General features: G+C 42.5%; 4 non-coding genes across 4 annotated transcripts; 2 read left to right on the top strand and 2 right to left on the bottom strand.

Annotated features, from left to right (window-relative positions):
* Window positions 1-1,563: 1,563 nt before the first annotated feature.
* Window positions 1,564-1,667, bottom strand: LOC114226585 (U6 spliceosomal RNA). Its single transcript, XR_003612780.1, has one exon. It is a non-coding gene; the product is annotated as a U6 spliceosomal RNA (small nuclear RNA).
* Window positions 1,668-9,884: 8,217 nt separating this feature from the next.
* Window positions 9,885-9,956, bottom strand: TRNAH-GUG (transfer RNA histidin (anticodon GUG)). Its single transcript has one exon. It is a non-coding gene; the product is annotated as a tRNA-His (tRNA).
* A 661-nt stretch (window positions 9,957-10,617) lies between these two features.
* On the top strand, window positions 10,618-10,689 carry TRNAH-GUG (transfer RNA histidin (anticodon GUG)). The gene has a single exon. It is a non-coding gene; the product is annotated as a tRNA-His (tRNA).
* Window positions 10,690-12,128: 1,439 nt separating this feature from the next.
* Window positions 12,129-12,200, top strand: TRNAH-GUG (transfer RNA histidin (anticodon GUG)). Its single transcript has one exon. It is a non-coding gene; the product is annotated as a tRNA-His (tRNA).
* Window positions 12,201-16,187: the final 3,987 nt, after the last annotated feature.

Genomic DNA, 16,187 nt, shown 5'->3' with positions numbered 1-16,187 from the left:
TGACCATCATAAAGACAAGAAAAATGACTGATAAAACTTTGGGTCTCCTCTTTTGAGGGGAGATGGTAAGGCATCTTTGTAAGAGAGGTAGTCACAGCACATTAGGTACAAGCATTATATTGTCATTATCATCGTTTGGAAACTAAATGTGAGTAAAATGGTATGTATGGATCCTGAGTACCTAAAATAATGAACTGCACTGGACTGTCTACTGGCAACTCAGCATCTCACTTCTGTACTCCCCCAAGAGTTAGGCATTCTGGAAAATATTTCTTAGAATCCTTTGAGAACTGTTTTCCATGTTAGGTTCCACAAATGAGAGGCACTTGCATGAAACTTAAGAGAACAGAAGAGAGGCAGCTTCTTCAAGACTATTCAGACTTTGGGACAACATCTATTCATGATAAAAACCCACTCCAGAGTAGTCAACATAATAAAGGCCTTATAAGACAAACCCACAGGTAACATCATGCTCAAGGGTGAAAAACTGAGAGCTTTTCCCCTCAGTTCAGGAATAAGACAAGGAATGTCCACTCTCACCATGTTTATTCAACATAGTACTGAAGTCCTAGCCACAGAAATCAGACAACATAAAGAAATAAAATGTATCAAATTGGTAAGGAAGAAGTAAAACTCTATTTACAAATGACTATGTAGCCATAGAAAACCCTAAAGACGCCATCAAAAACCTACCAGAACTGATAAATGAATTCAGTAAGGTCACTGGATACAAAATCAATGTACAGAAATTAGTTGCATTCCTATACACTAATAATGAAGCAGCAGAAAGTGAAATTCAGAAAACAATCCCATTTATAATTGTGCCAAAAACAATAAAATATCTAGGAATAAACTTAACCAAAGAGGTGAAAGATCTGTACTCTAAAAACTATAAAACACTGATGAAAGAAATTCAAGACAATACAAAGAAATGGAAAGACATCCCATGCTCATGGGATGGAAGAACGAATATTGTTAAAATGTCTATACTACCCAAAGCAATCTACAGATTTAATTCAATTCCTATCAAATTACCAACAGCATTCTTCACAGAACTAGAACAAACAATCCTAAAATTTGTATGGAACCACAAGACCTCGAATAGCCAAAGCAATCTTGAAAAAAAAAACAAAACAAAACTGGAGTTATCACATTTCAGACTTCAAGTTATATTACAAAGTGGTAGTAATTAAAATAGTATGGTGCCAGCATGAAAATAGACACATAGATCAATAGAATAGAATAGAAAACCAGAAATAAACTACAATTATAGGGTCAATTAATCTTCAACAAAGGAGGAAAGAATATACAATGGGAAAAAGACAGTCTCTTCAACAAATAGTGTTGGGAAAACTGGGTGGCTACCTGCAAAAAAAACCCAAAAAAAACCCCAAAAAACAAAAACTGGACTATACCAAAATAAACTCAAAATGGATTAAAGACCTAAATGTGAGATCTGAAATCATAAAAACCCTTGAAGAGAGCACAGGCAGTAATTTCTCTGACATTGGCTGTAGCAACACTTCTCTAGATATGTCTCCTGGGGCAAGAGAAAGCAAAAATAAACTATTGGGACTATACATTAATTTGCGTGTCATTCTTGCACAGGGACCATGCTAATCTCTGCATTGTTCCAATTTTAGTATATGTGCTGCCAAAGTAAGCCCTCTATTGGGACTATATCAAAATAAAGTTTCTTGAACAGTGAAGGAAACAACAAAACTAAAAAGCACCCTAAAGAATAGGAGAAGATATTTGCAAATGACATATCCAAAAAAGGATTAGTATCCAAAATATATAAAGAACTGATACAACATCCAAAAAACAAATAATCTGTTTAAATGGGCAGAACACATGAACAGATATTCTCCAAAGAAGATATCCAGATGGCCAACAGACACATGAAAAGATGCTCAACATCATTCATTAACAGGGAAATGTAAATCAAAAGTACAAAGAGATATCACCTCATACCTGTCAAAATGGCTAAAATCAAAAACACAAGAAACAACAAGTATTGATGAGGATATGAAGAAAAAGGACCCCTCATGCACTCCTGGTGGGAATGCAAACTGGTACAGCCACTGTGGAAGACAATATGGAGGTTCCTCAAAAAGTTAAAAATAGAACTACCCTATGATCCAGTAATCACACTACTTGGTATTTACCAAAAAAATACAAAAACACTAATTCAAAGAGATACATGCACCCCTATGTTTATTGCAGCATTATTTACAACAGCTAAACTATGGAAGCAGCCCACGTGTCCACTGATAGATGAATGGATAAAGAAGATGTGGTATACATATACAATGGTATATTATTCAGCCATAAAAAAAGAATGAAATCCTGCCATTTGCAACAACATGGATAGAGCTAGAGAGGATAATGCTAAATGAAATAAGTCAGTCAGAGGAAGGCAAATACCCTATGATTTCACTCATGTGTGGAATTTAAGAAACAAAACAAATGACCAAAGGAAAAAGAGAGAGATAGAGAAACCAAGAAACAGACCGAAATATAGAGAACAAACTGGTGGTTACCAGAAGGGAGGTGGGTGGGTGGGGGATGGGTGAAATAGGTGATGGGGATTAAAGAGTACACTTAACCATAATGAAAAAAAAAACTATTCAAACTTTCCCTAACACTCTCCTCAAAGTTCTTCTACTGTCTGCCCAGTTCCAAAGCCACTTTCATATTTAGGTGTTTATATTATGGCAGTGCCCCACTTCTAGTAATAAAATCTATATTAATTATCTATTACAGTGTAACAAATTACCTGAAATTTTAGCAGCTTAAACTGATGAACACTGATTATCTCACGGTTTCTAAACTCAGGAATTTGGAAGTGACTTAGCTGAGTGATTTGGGTTCAGAATCTCTCGTGAAATTGCAGTCAAAATATCAGCCAGAGTATAGGCATCCGGAGGTTGACTGAGGCTGGAGGATCTGCTTTCAAGATGGCTCACTCACATAACTACTGGTCAAAGATCTCATTTTCTTGATGACTGTTAGCAGGACCCCTCAGTTCCTCAACTCATGGATATCTCCATGGGTTGCTTGAGTGTCCTCATGACATAGCAGCTAGCTTCTTCTGGAGCTAGTGATCTGTAGGTGCCAAGGGGAGGCTGCCCTAAGATGGGCCACTCTGGCACAAACATCATTTTGAGTTAAAAACAATCAAAACCCAGTAGAATCAGGAAAAGCTCTTTACATCCCCCTCAACGCAGCTTGGCTTGTACTAGGAAGAGAGCTATTAACAGATTCTTCTTTACCTAAGTAAGTAATCTACATAATAGGGCAACCTTTGTTTTCCAGACATCTCCTCTCACCTTCTTGCTACTGGTCTTTCTCCCCCTTGTATCCGCAGGTTCCTATCCCTCCCCTTAGCTCATACAAGCCTCCTGTTGCCTCACTGTCTGGAATTTTCATGTCTGTGTGGATTCTCTGTACAAACACTATTAAATGTGATTTTCTCCTGTTAATCTGTCTCATGTCAATTTAATTCTTAGTCCAAATAGAAGGACGCTGTAGGGTAAATTATTCCTATCTGACAGATCCAAGAGAGAGAGCAAAGAGGAAGCCACAAGGCACTTTATGACCTCATCTCAGAAATGACACACCATCACTTCTACTTTATTCATTTGAAGATGTCACTAAGTCTAGTCCTCAGTCCAGGGAGAGAAATGAATCTCTACTTCTGGAAGGGAGGAGCATCAAAAAATTTGTGAATATATTTTAAAACCACAAGTTCTCTTGAAGCATTTGATCTAAAGAGACTTAGGGAGGAAAGGAGTTCTTAGCAGTTTTGATGATATAGTAAGAAAGAAAGTCATCCAGACTCAGGATGAGGCCAGTGAACCAAAGGGTAGTCATGACACGGAAGTATTTTGACTCTGAAATTTAGGAGAAATTGGGAAAAGAGTCAAGTCACTTTTTTGCAATTTTTACATGTGTCTCTCCCTTTTAACTTAAAATTACACTTGAAAATTGCATATTCTGTCATCATGTCAGATTCTCAATACCACAGGGTAACACAGATACATCTATTTTCATACTATTTTAATTACCATGACTCCAAAAAGTTTTCCATCCTTGATATTAGAGCTTCCTCTCAAACCTCACATCCATTTCCTTCATCCAACATGTCCATCCCCTCTACCTCTAAGCTAAAGAGCCTCTGAACTTACTGCCCTCTGATCACACATCTAGAGTCCCTCCTTCACCCCCAGATTAGTCCCCAAGCCCCAACCTCAACAACCAGAAGCTAAAATTCTCTTCTGTCTCTCCTCTGAATTAAGACTTTGTCAATAATTACCCACTTATACCTCATCTTTCTAAAATACAGATATAATTATGTCCTCTTCTGTTTAAAAATAGAGACTTAAGGGATGCCTGGGTGGCTCAGTTGGTTAAGTGTGTCTGCCTTTGGCTTGGGTCATGATCCCAGGGTCCTGGGATCCAGTCCTGCATCAGGTTCTCTGCTCAGTGGGGAGCCTGCTTGCTCCCCCTGCTTGTGCTCTCTCTCTGGCAAATAAATAAGTAAAATCCTTTAAAAAATGGAGACTTAAATGGTCCCCCAATATCTATAACAAAGTCTATAAATGGCCTTCAGGAAATCTGTGAATTCTTGACATTTTTGTCATAGGTACATCATTTGGGGAACAAGCCAATGGCTTTAAATGGATCCCCCAAACAGTAAGTTACCACAAAATGTCAAGAACCACCAGCTTCCAGGAAAAAGGCCTGACTCAACAAGGGGCAAGAGAATCATCAGAATTTGACTCCACCCTTCCTTTTCCTTCCATATCTTATGTCACAGTTATGACTTGTCTTTCCCTAGTCTACCTGTATGTTCATGCTTCCTTGCCTTTGTTTCTGCCTTTCTCTCTGCCTAGAATACCTTGCCTTCTTTTCTGCTAGGAAAATGAGTATGCATGCCTTGGAACCCAGCTCAAATGTCAGATCCTGGGGGAATGAATGATCTAAGCTTAATGCGTTTTGTATATACTTCTAACATAATTGTAATTGTTTCTTCACTCTTCTGATTAACCCTGGACTGAAATGATCATCTCAGAGTTAAAATGAGTCTTATTCAAATTTATATCTCCAAAGCCCAACATAGATCATACTAGGACCTACTGTTTGTTGGGTGGGTGGATGGATGTTAGCTTTGACCACTGCCTGACAGAACAGGGATAACCTCCCTATGAGCATTCCCCTGCAGACCCCCTATAAACTGAGGACCATTTCTTCTCCCCCTAGTGCTTTGCTCTGTAGTGAGCTTTGTACTTTTAGATCTTACTGACCAGTAAAATTTCAAAAATAATTTCGGAGATCCACATAGGATCGCCAATTTTTAATTTTCCAAGTAAAGACTTTAGAAGATAGTCCTTTGAATTAAATACATTTAGCCTTTTGAAAAGCTTACCACATTTACCTTATTTTTTCTCATTCCATGATGAAAAATTCCTGTTTATCAGTTCAGAATAATGTTTGGAAACCATTGATTTAGACCTTTGCTTCTGAAAGGTGACTCCTGCATTCTTCCTCAGGAATGAGTTTTTGGCCTCATGACAGGAACAGTCCTGCAGGATCTCCCCATGGGTTTCTTGTTGCAGGAACAGAAAGAAGTACCTGAAAATAAGAGACCAACTAATGCATATTGAGCACTTACCATCACAGTTAAAAGCTCAAGAATGCAAGAAATGCAACTTTATCTCTTTTTCTTACTGAATTTATTTTCTATTTGAATACGTCCCACTGGGTGACAAATATCATCTTAACTCAGGGTCCCTCTCCCTTTCTTTCATCTTTGATCCAGGGGACTGATTTAGTGCACAGGCAGGGCTAGATGAAACCTTGCGAGGTCTTAAGCACTGATGAGATTATGATGTCTCATATGTAATTGAAAAAATTTTACATACGTATAGCTCATTATTTCCCAACAAAGTTCCCTTTTTTTTTTCCTCCCTCTCTCTCTCCTGAAATCATCACTTCAGTGCTTTTTATTCTTTCAAAACCTGTCTTACATTTTGGGGTAGATGCTTTGTTTCCCTGGTGTCCTTGGTAATTTCTAAGCCTACCAGTGGGGTCATCTGGTTCTGCTCATTGGTCCTTAGCATCCACTTGGATATATTTGATTTTTTTGTGGGTCCATACAGATCACCAGAGAGTCATTCTCACACACAAGACTGCCTCAGATCTGAAGGCTCTTTATGCCACATTTGAGCCATTCAGGGTTAGAATTTCTTTCTTCAGTGTAAAACTTTGATCCCTTTTAAAATGCAACCCTTATTATTATATCAGTCATCATACCTTGTACAGACAAAGGAGCTGAGGGAATAGTAGGGTGGACAATAGGCAGAGAACAGGAGGACACTGTATTATATTATTTTCCATTGGCTCAAATTCTCTTATTTTTTTTTTTAGCTTTCCTTTCTGATTCCTCAACTAGATTATAGGGCTCCGAGAACACATCTATCTTATTTATGACTATGGCCCCAGAACCTAGAACAGTGCCTGCCACGTAGGAGGCCCTCAATAAATATTGTTGATCTAATGAATGAGAATGACGAGATAAGAACAACACAAAGAGGTAGAAGAGTGTCAGAGGGAGGGGGCTGGAATTGCTAAAAATAAACTTCAATTCTTTTATAGTTCTGGTGGAAGTTTGTATCAGTTTTCTCTTGGAAAGTTTCGTTCCACTGAAGCAAGAAATGCCTCTTCCTTCTACCATTCTGTGTGTGTGTGTGTGTGTGTGTGTGTGTTTAGGGTGGGGAGGAGCAGAAGAAAGAGAGAATGTTAAGCAGCCTCCATGTGGGGGTAGGGGCTCGATCTCAGGACCCTGAGATCATGTCCTGAGCCAAAATGAAGAGTCCGACGCTTAACCAACTGAGTCACCCAGGCTCCCCTCTTGTGTTTGTTTATTTGTTTTTTTTTTTCTGATTGTTGCTTCTGGGCTGTTTCTCTTAGCTGGAAAACTAAACTATTTTGGGCAAGCAGTATTAGTATATACCTTTGCAGCTCCCCAGGATACAAAGCACTTTGAGAGCTAAAAGATCCTAGTTTATGGAATGAATGAATGAAACTTGAGTCTGAATATCCAGAGAATCTTTGAGGAATGGGCTCCCTCTTGGGGGTTAAGGCCAAAGTGGTATCTCCCAGACTGAGTCTTATCCAGCCTCAGCATTCCACATCCACTTCCTAGGAGGGGCAGCACCTCCTAGTGGAAGTCCAGGGGTGCTGCCTCCTCCTTAGATGCCCCAAATAGGGCCTCTTGGTGACTCCCTCCCAGAGCTCCATCTTGTCATCCTCAAAACCGTAATGTTACTCCTCTAGATGAGGTCCAGTAGACTCTAGCAGGTCCCTTCTAGTAACTCCAAGTACCAACAAGGTGAACAAGGGCTCCATTCCAGCCGAGTGTTCTAAACAGCAGCACTTCTCAAACTTGAATGTGCAGATGAATCACCTGGGAAGATCTTGTTAAAATGAAGATTCTGATCTAGTAGTTCTGGGTTGTGAACCAAGATTCTGAATTTTGAACCACCTTCCAGGAGCTACCAAGGCTGTTGGTCCAGTCTGTACTGCACCTCTGCGGTGACCAGCCCCCAGATGCACCAGGTGTGACCCGGAAGCCATGGGGTTGGCTGTTTATGCAAACACTGAAGCTGATAAATTACAGTTGTCCCCTTCAAGGTCTGCCCCTTAGAAGTCAACACACTGGGGGCACCTGGGTGGCTCAGTCCGTTAAGCCTCTGCCTTTGGCTCAGGTCATGATCCTGGGGTCCTAGGATCCCCTGCTTGGCAAGCTCCTCCCTCTCCCCTCACCCCATGCTCATGCTTTCTCTCTCTCTCTCTCTCTCAAATAAATAAATAAAATCTTTTTTAAAAAATAGAATGCTGTGTGTTAAGTATACTGGAATTAAAATTAAAAACTTAATAAAAATAATGTTTTAAAAAAAAGTCAACACACTGATACCGAAAAATATTTTGCTGGAATGTTGCCTAAAATATTTTTGGAATGGTCGTTGAAGCCTGTTGCACCTTTAAAACTCAGTTTTTCTTTTTCTTTGAAGGTGGATTTAAAAGCAGTCAAAAAACATTTCAAAATAAAATGTGACTATAAATATTGAGATGGATTTCCTTATATGACTTATAAATTAGGCCTGAAGGTAATCCCCAAACAAGAGTTCCAAAAATATTTGGGGTAGCTGATTGGAGAAAGTGGAATGTCTACTCTGAAACACAACACTCATTTAGCTGCTTAGTACCATTGCGGTCCTTTTTAAGTTGTTGATTTTATTATGTCCTTTTAAAGGAGTTGATTTCATTACTAGTTTATTTAAGCAAAACTTAAATAGGGCTTAGTGAGTAGCAGGCACTGTTGCTTTACAAATATTAACTCATTTAATTTTCATAATAAGCCTGCTTTTATGTCCATTTTACAAATGAGAAAACTGAGGCACAGAGACAATTATGTGGCTTACCTAAAGTTACCCCGCTAATTAAAGCAAGAGTCGGGATTCAAACCCTAGGGAGCCTGCTTCCAGGCGTCACTGGCTTAATTATTAAGCTATGCTAACCTTAATTAGAGTTAGGACCAGCCTAAAGAGTGTCAGCTACTACAGAGTCCATCAGAAGGAAAAGAAAAAAATTAAGTGACTTACAATGGAGACAGGAAGCCTACAAAAAATAACAAATCCAACCCAAACAGAAACAGCTGGAGCTGGAATGTGTGACTAGAGAGGTCTTAAACCTCCCTGTCTCCTTCCTGGTTCTGATACCTAGGAAAGACCTCAAGGTGGAAGGGATGGCAAGTTCTCAGGTCGACCTTCTGCTATTCTATTCTCTCATGCTCTGAGCTGTCTGTTTTGTGGCTTTAAACTCATCAAATTTAGGGAACCTGGATCTGGGAGACCCTAGGAAATTACAGCCCGCAGTAGTGTCTTGCTTTTTACATGCTGTTCAAGTGAGTCCTTGCTGATGGATTGTGGGTAAAAGGGGCACAGCCCCAGCGAAACGTCCATCTCTTCCAGGAATGCGTCCTGACTTGCCCTGCCACCTCCAGGTCCCCTGAGAGGAGCTGGAGAAGCTCATTCCTCACTCAGTCCTACCTCATTCCCTCCCTGACAGTGACACAGCCGCCAGCAGCCACCTGAGAGCCAAATCCAAAACTCACTTCCATTTTGCCTAATGCCATTCGGGTCCACAGACCCGAATCTGTGGAGCTCGGATTTTTTAAGCGCACATAAAACCAACTAACAAATGAAATTTGCTTTTAAAACTGAGGTAGAATGGGAAAAAAAAAATTCTCCAGGAGAAAACAGCCTCTCACCTAGGAGGCTGTGGAAGCGGAGGCCACAAGCCCCTCATTAGCACCCCTCACAGTGGCTATGGGAAACGGTGCCTCTAGTGTGGTCATGTTTTTCACTGGTCACAGGATCTGCACCAGAAATGGTTCACCGTATTGTCTAACCTGCATTCTTAGTCTAACCCTTAAGAAATGTTTGCCCCTTGTTCCTATAACCCCTACACTCAAAAGTATTGAAGTTGTAGCAGGGTGAGGCTTTTCTGAGGATCTGGTGTACGGTTTGACCACGGACAGCGGCCAAATGAGGAAAGGGAAAGTACCACACAGAACGACGTCCTAAAACAATCACACAGCGGGGAGGATGGAGATGGGCCGCTTCACTCGCTCTTAAGAGAACTAGACAGCGGAAGTAAAGTCCCAGGAATCCGCAGAACTTGTCCGTTTTTGCCACATTCCAATTTCGGCCCAAACCTAACCGACTATCAAAGGGGTCAGTCGGGGCACAGCCATGGAAGGCAATGTGGCTTCCCAAATCTAAAAAGGCGCCCTTGCCGTGCCATTGTTCCCACAATGCCGTGACTCGGATTCGAACCGAGGTTGCTGCGGCCACAACGCAGAGTACTAACCACTATACGATCACGGCGAGCTACCGGGACGCCACGAAACGTTCGCCTCCGAGTGTGGGCCTTCAGGTCTGGCCGGCCGCCTCCTTGGCCTTCCAACGTCTCCCGCGGTCTGCCAGGCTTGCCTGGCCCTCTCGCTGACCCCGAAGCGAAGTAGGGGCGCCGTGGTCTCCCCCGCCGGTGTCCGCCGGTCGTGCGCACCGATCGTAAAAGAAAGGACGGGAAAGTGCTTTGCAAACGTAAGGATTCCTAGGAGGCCGGGACGCTCCCGTAGCCTGTAAGGATGTGATGCCCCGGTGTCGCCCGAATGCCCCGGGGTCGTCCCTCTCACACCCACCAGGCCCCGGCGCTCACGCTATGTGAGCGGATTCTGGCTGGGAATGGTCTCTCGAATTCTACAAGAAGGAAAAATCAATTCCGACCCACCCACACAACTTCCTTCGAGGCGCGGGGTCAAGGGAAAGCTCGAGCGCAGCCTCCAAACTGGTGAAGCGGCGGGATCTGGCCCGCGCCGAGTGCGGATCGAACTCAAGAAAGCAGGAAGACCAGTGCGTCTGCGCTCGCGCGAGGCGAGGCGAAGCCCCAGCTCAGCGGGAACAAATAATGACGTTATGAGGGGGCGGGGCTTTCAACACAGAAGAACTCAGGCGAGGAAACCGAAGGCCGAATCTCCAGTAGCTCGCCGTGATCGTATAGTGGTTAGTACTCTGCGTTGTGGCCGCAGCAACCTCGGTTCGAATCCGAGTCACGGCATTGCGAAAGCAATGGCACGGCAGGGGGTTCGCTTTTTATCGCCGTCCTCCATTTTTATTTCGAATTTGTAACAACATTCTCGAAAATGGATCCCAATCCCCTTTTGACAGTTGGAAACGACGTTTACGTCACGCCGGCTCTGGCTAAATTGGACTTCCAAAGAATATAGGCTTCGGGTTACTCGGCCTACCCGCGGTGCCGTTCAGGGCGGACAAAGCACAGAGCACTCACAAGGCTAATTGTTGTCATAGGCATATGTACGAATTTCTATGGCAGCACTGGAAAAGGACTCCCAATCATAATAGAAAGAGAAGGCTTCGCAGAGGAGGTGACTTTTGAAGTAGCTTTTAAAGGCGGAGAAGGAATTTGCCGAGCAGCCAGGATAATCTTGTGTGCAAAGGTATGAAGGAGGTCTCAAGAAGGAACTATCGGCAATTCTTTATAAATCTTCCCCCTTCCCCTCCTCTAAAGGACCTGTTGAGTGAATGTATGCAAGTTAATTCAGGAATGGGAAACGACACTGAGGCAAGGCCAAGGGCTGGAAAAGGTGGACGAATTTCCTGCAGTCTGTGGGTGGGGGTGAGGGGTGGAGGAGTGAAAGGATTCAATTCGTGTTTAGTAACACCCCTCCGGTGACGCTGCAGGGGGTGGGGGTGATGATTAGAGCAGACAGATGGTCACCGTGGATTCTCTTGTTAGAACCAGTGGCACGTTCTCAGTTTAGCAAAAAGCGTCTGCCTACTGTGGACTCGGCCTGGTTCTAAACGTCGTGGGGGCGGGAGCAGTGATGGACAAGAAGAAAAACCGGACTGGTGCCTGCTGCCGCCCGGGGCACAACCAAGGTGGGCACCGGTTCCTGCGGCGGCAGTACTGTGAGGGAGGAGTCAGGGCCGTCGGGGCAGGAACAGAAGCTGCAAGGAAGTTGGTGGGGAGGGGATCAGCAGGGTGAGATGCATTCATTGAGCCCCTTCTACGTGGCCAACCGGTCCTGCGGGCGTCCACATCCTCCACCGAGGCGATGTTGGGTCACTTCTGGGGAAATCAGCAGGGACGAGAACCCCTTACGAGCGTCCCCTGCAGACCCTCCCAGGCACAGGAGATGGGCATCTTCCTAGGAATGGGAATCACACAACTTGTGAACACTGAGTTCCGGCCAGTCCCGTCCCTGGATGCCCAAGTGCCCCCCCCAAACTCCCACCTTATTCACATAGAACCCACTCTTCCCCACCGCAACGTCGCCGCTTCTATGGCTAAGGGACCAAAACCTGAGAGAACCCGAGCAACTGGCCAGAGCGCAATGCGCCTGCGCATTCTCAGATTCAGCGTTGGGCTGGAACTCCGCCCCATAGGTGGGTCCCTCCGTGACGTGCACACTGCGAAGGCCTATGACTATTGAAGAGAACAATCAGAAGGCCATCCTTACAGGTCCCCGGTAGCTCGCCGTGATCGTATAGTGGTTAGTACTCTGCGTTGTGGCCGCAGCAACCTCGGTTCGAATCCGAGTCACGGCATTGTGGGAACAATGGCACGGCAAGGGGGTTTGTCTTTTTAAATTTTTCTTCTTGCAGTCGATAATGTTTTATAGAGATCACAATTCGCTTTCTTGAAATGAACCACCGCGTCTTTCTACCTTGAAGAGTGAGCCACCCCTAAGATCGCCACCTCCAGTAATTCTCACTTAATGCTGTGAATTCAGTTTCGCAGCAGTTATAATCCCTTCCCTCCCGAAGAAATTGAAAATCGGTGTCTAAATCATTCCACAGCAGCAAAACAGCGCCCCCGTGACCTTACGATATTTTCCTTTTTATGAATTTTTAAAAATTGAGTTGTTTATGTTTAAATAGAGAATACATGCGCACAAGTCCAAGGAAAAGTAAGTCTCCCTCTCATTCTTCAGGTCATCCACCACTTATTGCAGTTTCCTTCATATCTTTCCATGACAGTCCTTGTATAAACAAACATTTACATAACATATATGTATAAAAATATGTCCCCCCCTTCTTGCATAATACAAATGACTTCTTCCCTTCCTTGCCCTCACCCGCAGAAGTCAGGCAGAACTTGAGGTGATATATTTGCACTAATAGGCAATCTCCCTTTGCAAGGAAGAGTACACATTCCGGGAGGGCATAGCTCCCCACCGATCCTGTCTTTTTTCTCCCTAGGCCCTGGATCCTGGCTGGGGCAGGTGAGGGATGGCTGGGTTGGTGAGATAGAGGAAACAGATTCCTTATTGTGCTGATAAAAACCTTTGGATGGGAGCCTGGGCTCTGTTGAGAAGCAGTCCTATTTTGATTTCACATTGGAAGGGCAGGGTAGCATCCTAGGTTTGGGGTTGGGAAGAGGGACTTGACCTGGTAGTCCATTTGGAGACCCTTCACTTCCATCTCTCTGATATCTTATTATGAGGATCAAACTTAAATTACAGGCCACTAGAGTTAGAAAATTCAAGTTAATCAAAGGCAGAACTGAATCTTCCTATGTATATTTTCCAAGCATACAACCTCTCCATAAATATTTGAAGAGAGGTTTCTTATGGAGTCCATAAATGAGTGAAGTGGGCCAGTTTACTTCATGATTGTACCTTACGTTGTATTCTTTCAAATACATGTTATCTTCATATCAGACAAATAGAAAACTTGGCCCAAATGAAACTCCATCTCTATCTAGAATCTCAAAGAACAGAGAGCATGTGTGAGTGTACTAAGATATGTTTGCCCTCTCAAGTTTGTGAACAGAGATGGGCCTGAGGCAAGGCTGGAGACAGAAGACAAGGACCAGTCTTAGAAGAAGGCAAAACCCAGAAGGGATCAGAACTCAGGAGAGGACTGGGCATCCAAATTTAGACAAACAGAAGTGAGGACACCCCACTTAGTACCCACTAAGAAAAGTAAGGGCTAAGGACTAGGCCTTGGGACAAGCACAAATGTAGGAGGTTAAAGGAGGAAGAGGGTGTGGCCTGAAAGAAAGGAGGAGAATCATAATAGTGTCATTTAAGGAAAGTGTGGGAGAAGGAGGTTTCAGGGATAGAGGTCAGAAGATTCAGGTGCTGCAAAAAAGAAAGAGGAATAAGATAAAATCATTGGGTTTGACACTTAGAAGTCATTGTTCACTTTAAAAACCTTCTATGAGAGCAACTAGACAATGTGTATCAAGAGTCAGAAAAAAAAATGTACACCCTTTGCCCCAGTAATTCCATTTCTGGGGATCTTGCTAAAGGAAATAATCCTAAACTTGGAAAAGGTATCTGCATAAAGATGTTTATTACAGGGTTATTTAGAAGGGAAGAGAGTGCAAATATCCTGAATGCTCAACAAATAAAGTAAGATTGAACCAAAATAAAATATGTTCATTTGATGATATATTGAATAGTTTTTTTTAAAGTATCAAAAGTACATAAATGAAGTATTAAGTCAACTTTTAAATACCTATTTCTAACCAAAAGGAGTAAGGTTCCCTTAAAAAAAAAAAAAGCCTGATTATAGGTCTATAGCAGGGGAAGCGTAAGTCTGAAATATTTTCTGTAAGAAAGTTAACTGCTCAAAGATTGATGGGACCAAGTCAAAAGGACACAGAAGCCTCTTTAAAGGCCTCCTGTTGGCCAAATTTGGGACAATTTGAGCATCAAAAAATAATGAGTAATAATAGTAACGGATTATATCACACTGAATAGGTAGATAGAGAAATAATTTTTGAGACCATGGAGAGGAGAGAGAGAAACAGAGAGGCAGAGAGAGAAGCAGCAGCAGCTCTTCTTTACAAGAAAATGCCAGATAATAAATGCAAAAGAAATGACAGAATTAGAGTCACCATTTTGCAACCCCCAGCATCATGACCAATAGAAGGAGAGATCATCAATGGAAGCTGAAAACCAGTGGGCAAAACACTGTTGGGAGCAAATAATCAAGGATATCTCAGGATATCCCACCGCAGCTTACTTTAAACTGTAAAGGAAAGATCTGATGGACTCCAAATTAACCAAGTGATCGAGCCCAGCATCACCAGTGAAGGGACAAATATGTGCTCCCAGCCTGCCAGTGTAATATAGTGGGAAGTCCACAACATCCTCTATGTAGTGGTCCTTTCCAAAATATCTAATCTGAATCAAATCAGGAGGAGACTGGAAAAACCCAGAATGCGGGACATTCTACATGACAACTGACCTGGACGCTTCATAGTAATCAATGTCATGAAAAACAAATAACGATAAAATGGGGGAACTGGTCAAGATTTCAAAAGACTAAAGAAACTTAACAAACAAATGTAATGGGAGAGCCCCGGTTAAATCCTGAATCAGGACAAAAAAAATATGTATATAAAAGACATTTTGGCAAAATGGAAAAAATTTAATATGGACTGCATAATAAACAACACTATTGTGGACGTGTTCGAATGGCCCTATAGAAGAATTCTTTATTTTTATGAAATGGCTGCTGAATTATTTACAGCAAAAGTGTCATGATATTTGCAACTTGCTTCAAACGGTCAAGGAAAAAAGAGAAAGGGATAGAGTGAATATGGCAAAATGTTAAAAAGTAGTGAATTTAGGTGAAGAGTATACAGATTTCCACTGTACTTTCTTTGAGCTTGTCTGTAGGTTTGACATTTTTTTAAAAAATTGGAAGAAAATAAAGCTTACATAATAAAAATGGGGGGAAACTCTGCGACGTTAAGTGAAAAAAAATAAGGACATAAAATTGTGTATATCACAATTATAGCTATATAAAAATAAGAACAAGAGAAATGATCTTTATTCATTTCAACATTTGTTAAGCTCCTGCCACACGACAGGCTCTACGCTAAGAGATGGGAGGACCCTGCTCCCCTACAGAATCCTGATTTTATGGTGTACTGCTTAAAAGGGATGACTTTGGATCTGGCAAACCTCACCCAAGTCTCAGAGAGCCTTGCTGTGATGATCTCACCTCTAGACCCCGGGTTCCTAGCAAGCTGCTTGGCCCCTCTGAGGTGCTCAACAGCCTGTTTCCAGGAGTGCACACTCTGGTGAGGGAAGAAAGTACATTAACAGATAATTTAAAACAGGAAGTGCAAGGTGTACACAGGGTATTAATTTTAAAATTATCATTTAAATTCTACTTTTATGATATCCACCTCCCTCCTCATCTAACATTTTTTTCTATTCTTTTCTACCAGGTATCCTCCCCTTCTTTATGCTACTTCCTACCTCATTGCCTTGGCTCAGCTCATGCTGACCTCATAGCTTGGAGTGACCTTTTGCTCTTTTGCTTTTTCTGCCCAAATCCTACCCAGCTCAGGTCTACCTGCCCCATGAAGCCTGCCATCTTTTGTGTAGACTTGATTGATTCCGTTCCTCTGAGCTGTCCGCAGCTTAACTCCCTACTTCTTAAGCAAACGTGGCTTCATTTGACACCTACCATTGTAAGCATTTTACAGGTTTCAGAGCCTGTTCATTGTCCATCATCTCCCCTAATCTTCCCACAACAGTTTATTATGCCCTCCGCAGATATCAGGAAAGT

The sequence above is a fragment of the Eumetopias jubatus genome, unplaced genomic scaffold (genome assembly GCF_037043125.1).
Source record: "Eumetopias jubatus isolate StellerSeaLion01/CBP00866 unplaced genomic scaffold, mEumJub1_p1.0 scaffold_7, whole genome shotgun sequence".
Classification (NCBI taxonomy): Eukaryota; Metazoa; Chordata; class Mammalia; order Carnivora; family Otariidae; genus Eumetopias; species Eumetopias jubatus.
The sequence above is the reverse complement of the archived record's forward strand: the minus strand, read 5'-3'. Positions and strand labels throughout refer to the sequence as shown.